We start from the raw sequence: 5,474 nt of genomic DNA on the forward strand, positions 1-5,474 counted from the left end.
TATCCTAAGTGTCAGTCAATTCTGTGACAAAGGATATTATGTTCATTTTGAAAAGGAGATATGTATCATTAAACATATCAAGGATAAGCGTCCTTCACTATGTGGCATAAGGAAAGGCAATATATTAGTAGCTGATTTGTCTTCAGGATCAGGAAACGAAGTTCACTGTTTCTACGCCAAAGCGTCTGCTGAAGATAGTTGGTTATGGTATAAGAAGCTCTCACACCTCAACTTCAAAACCATGAACTCTCTAGTCAAGAGAGATCTAGTGAGAGGTTTGCCTTCCCTGGAATTCTCAACTGATGACCTCTGTGAAGCTTGTCAGAAAGGAAAAGCGAAGAGAGCATCTCACAAAGGCAAAACCATCAATACCATTACAGATCCACTTCATTTGTTGCATATGGATTTGTTTGGGCCTGTGAATGTTGCATCCATTGATGGAGGAAGATATGCCTTGGTTATTGTGGATGACTTCTCAAAATTTACTTGGGTTTACTTCCTGGCTTCTAAGGATGAAACCCCGTTGACAGTGATTGATCATATAAAGTTAGTTGAATTGGATAAAGGTGTGCCAGTCAAAGCTGTAAGGTCAAACAATGGCACAGAATTCAAGAATCAAACTCTAATCAACTTTTACTCTGAAAAGGGAATTAGAAGGCAGTATTCAGCACCAAGGACTCCTCAGCAGAATGGAGTCGTCGAAAGAAAGAATCGTACACTGATCGAAGCTGCAAGGACTATGATTGCTGAAGCAAAGCTTCCACTGTACTTTTGGGCTGAAGCTGTGTCTACTGCCTGCTATACCCAGAATAGAACTTTGATCAACAAGGATCATATGAAAACTCCATTTCATCTGTATAACAACAAGAAGCCTTATGTCAAACATCTTCATGTATTTGGAGCCAAGTGTTATGTTCTCAAGGATGGTGAAGAGAACTTGAACAAGTTTGAGCCAAAGGCATCTGAAGCAATTTTTGTTGGTTATACAAATAATGCTTATAGAGTTTTTGTAATTGATACTCTGTCAGTGAAAGTTAGTGTCAATGTTACATTTGATGACACTAAACTCCCAAGTTTACAATCTGTTGATCCATCTGAATCTCTGAAGTTTGACAACTATCCAGATTCAGATTCAGATGATGATGTTCCACCTGAGGTTGCAACAGGTGATGACAACAATGATAATGATCCAGGCAATGGTGGAGGAAATGGCAATAATGCTGGAGATTCCACTGATGTTAGTGGTGGATCATCAAGTCAACCTGGCAACAGCTCAGGGGGAGCTGGTGGATCAACTAGTCCTACACATCAGCCTAATGATAATACTGCTGAATCATCAAGGACACAACTTCCAAGGGAAAGGATTTGGAGCAGAGATCATCCCTTTGATCTGATTATTGGTGATCCTGATGTTGGTGTAAGGACTAGAAGTGCTACGACAAATGAATGTCTATTCTCTGGTTTTCTTTCACAATTAGAACCAAAGAAAATAGATGAAGCACTTGCTGATCCTGATTGGGTTCTTGCCATGCAAGAAGAACTCAATCAATTTGAGAGACAAGAAGTCTGGGCCCTGGTTCCAAGACCAAAAGGAAAGTCTACAATTAGATCTAGATGGGTCTTCCGTAACAAGTTAGATGGTGATGGCATTGTTGTAAGAAACAAAGCCAGACTGGTTGCAAAAGGTTATTCTCAGGAAGAAGGAATTGACTACGATGAAACCTATGCTCCAGTTGCTCGTCTTGAAGCCATCAGAATATTTCTTGCATTTGCTGCACACTCCAACTTCAAGGTTTATCAGATGGATGTGAAAAGTGCATTTCTGAATGGAAAGCTAGAAGAAGAAGTATATCTGGAACAACCCCCTGGCTTTGAAAATCCAGAATTTGCTGATTTTGTGTACTTCCTATTCAAAGCTGTCTATGGGCTTAAGCAATCACCAAGGACATGGTATGACACCCTCTCTGAGTTTTTAATTGAAAATAAATTTACTAGAGGTGTCATAGACAAAACTCTCTTTTACAAATTGCATGATAATGATATGATATTTGTTCAAATATATGTTGATGATATTATATTTGGTTCTACTAACGACAACTTGTGCAAGAGATTTGCTAAGTTAATGCAGAGTAATTATGAAATGAGTATGATGGGTGAGCTGTCCTACTTCCTTGGTCTTCAAGTAAGCCAAAAGGAAGATGGAATATTCATTTGCCAATCCAAGTATGTCAGAGATCTTCTTCGAAAGTACAATTTAGAAGACTCTTCCCCGGCAAAGACACCCATGGCCACTGCCACAAAGCTTGACCAGGATAAATCTGGTAAGAAAGTTGATATCACAAGCTATCGAGGTATGATTGGCTCATTGCTCTATCTCACTGCTAGTAGACCAGATATTATGTTTGCAACATGTTTATGTGCTAGGTTTCAGGCTGATCCTAAAGAATCACATCTTATAGCCGTCAAAAGAATCTTTAGATATCTTAAGGGTACACCTGGTTTAGGTATTTGGTACCCTAAGAATACTGGTTTTGACTTAACCGGCTATACAGATTCTGATTATACAGGTTGCAGGATTGACAGAAAGAGTACGTCTGGAAGTTGTCAATTTCTAGGACGTCGGTTGGTTTCCTGGTACAGCAAGAAGCAACACTCAGTGTCCACTTCTACTGCTGAAGCTGAGTACATAGCTGCTGGCAGTTGCTGTGCTCAGATTCTCTGGATCAGAAACCAATTAAATGATTATGGTATGTCTGTCGACAAAATTCCAATATTTTGTGACAACACCAGTGCCATAGCCATTTCAAACAATCCAGTGCAACACTCCAGGACCAAGCACATAGATATCAGGTATCATTTCATTCGAGAACATGTCATGAATGGTACTGTGGTGTTACATTTCGTACCCACAGCTGATCAGATTGCAGACATCTTCACTAAACCACTTGATGAATCCACTTTCTCTAAGTTGGTTTGTGAGCTAGGGATGTTAAATATGCCTTGATTCTCTTTGTATATATTTTATATGAATTTTATATATTATTATATATTTTTGTGAATTTTCTGTGTAATTATATCTATTTTATTAGTTTTTATATAATTGTTTGTAAATTATCTGATTAACTTATGTGTAATTATGCATGTTCATATTTATCTCTGTAATTTTCTAAGTGCTGCATACTCCCCTGTAATATTCTCCATGCATTTAGATAATTATATGTATCTATTTTGTATTTTTCAAAATTAATTAAGCATAAATATTTGATTTTAAGTTAATTCATTTTAATGAATTAAAAGTTAAATTCATAAGTATTTATATTTAATTAAAGTTGAATTTTACAAAATATATGTGTAATATTTTATATATTATGTGTATTAGATTTTTGATTATATGTGCAAAAGGTTTTATTTGTTTTTAATAATCAAAAATCCTAATATTCTATTTTTATTTATTTACTTCTGTTTTAAAATAGCTCGGTATGACTTTTCCTAATAAAGTCATACCGGCTGTTGCTTACTCTATACACTTTCGAATGCGGTATGACATTCTTAAACCAAAAGTCATACCGGATTTTTTCTTCTACCCTCTTTCAAACCACGGTATGACATTTCTTTTCAATGTCATACCGAATCATAGGTTATGCCATACTCAAATTTCGGTATGACATTTCCTTATTAAGTCATACCGACCTTTCAAAAGTCGTATGACTTAACAAAGGAATGCCATACCATTTTCATTCCATCTCCTTCATCACTCACGCAACTGCCATTGTTCTTGAGCTCGGATTTTTTCAAGTTTTTGCAATAAAACTTGCTGGTAACGATTATTCAAGTGTAAAAACTTGCTGGCTACTCATTTCTTTCACGAAATCGTTACGAATTGCTGCCGAATTTTTGTTTGAGTTCGAACCGAGTTTCACTGAGTTCGCCGAGTTAGACCGATTCGCACCGATTTTGAACGAGTCTTGACTGGGTTTACGACTTTTTTTGGCTGTTGATTATCCACATCTGGTGATTTGTGGTGGTGTTGATTCAAAAGTTTTGAAACCCTTATTCTTGATTTCGAATTTAGGGTTTCCATAGCTTAATTTGGGGATTTTTTTTTTGTGGAGATTAAGGCATTGTTTGGAAGTTGGTTAAGCCATTTTACGAATTAATTAACTTTTAATTCGATTTTACACATTTAAATCGAATTATTAATTAATTAACTATTTGATCTTTAATTATTAATTGAAATTTGTGAGATATTTGAAAATTGTTATTTTATTTGAAAAATTCTCACTTAATTCAATTTTTAATTTTAAAAAATGGCCGGTCGCCTTGTTATCGAGGAGACAAACTTGAATGGATTCTTTGACCCCGAGGCTAGTTGAGCTCGTTTTAGACCGTGGGTCCGGTTTCTGAATAGCCAGTCGCTCGTCAGCACTGCTATTACAGCTCATGCAGACCTCCAGATACAGCCGATTCATGACTTCTACTCGACAGCCCTGAATACTACTTTGTTGGATAATCATCGGGTTTCTGGAGATATACACGGAGGACGTACGATTACTATCAGCACTGATGATGTGAATAGGATTTTGGGGTTTCCAAGGGAGAATTTTGCTGAACTCCCTACCGAAGCTGAACTCTCCAATTTCTTCGAGACAATCTTATATCGGGGAGAGATCAATTTGCCTAGAATGTTGAAAGGCAATCTGAAGCCTGAGTGGGATCTTTTCTTCGACACTTTGGCTAAAGTGTTTGCTTAGACCACTCGTAAGAACTTTAATGTAATAACCTCGTTGCTTCAGAAGATTGGGTTCAACATTGTTTATAATCGTCGGATTAACTTTGGAAAGCTTATTCTTCAAGCCATTCTCTCCAAGTTGGGACCTCTTAGGAACAGATCTGTTGAACAGAACGCAAAGGTTTCCTGTTTTATCCAAGGTTTATTATGCTGTTTCTGAATGACAAATTGACTGACGCTGAGAAGGAACACTACTCCAACTCTCCGGTGGCACTAGTTCCTCGTGCCTGTACCAAGTTAATGACTCAGTTGGATAACAAGAATAAATTTGCCAATGTTCCACTAATCACCACTCCTCACATGCTCCAAATGTTCAATGCTCCTCTTCAACCGTATCAACTTCAAGTGGCTCCTCCACCTCAACCTCAGCAACAACAACAACAGCAGCAGCAACCTCAAGAACCTCAACCCCTGCAGATTCAACAACCGGCACAACACCTTCAACAACAACTTCAACAACAACAACAACAGCAGCATTCACCTCAACAATCCCAAGAAGCACAATCTTCACACCATTCATCCAACCAATCATCATATCACTCCCCTATCCATCAACAACAACAATCTAACCCTTCATTTGAAGATCAAACTTTGGATTATGATCTCTTCGAGCATCAACCATCTTCATCTGAACCTCTCCCACACCAAACACAATCCCAAATCATACCACAAACACAATCTACCT

The sequence above is a fragment of the Daucus carota genome, chromosome 1 (genome assembly GCF_001625215.2).
Source record: "Daucus carota subsp. sativus chromosome 1, DH1 v3.0, whole genome shotgun sequence".
NCBI classification, from domain to species: Eukaryota; Viridiplantae; Streptophyta; class Magnoliopsida; order Apiales; family Apiaceae; genus Daucus; species Daucus carota.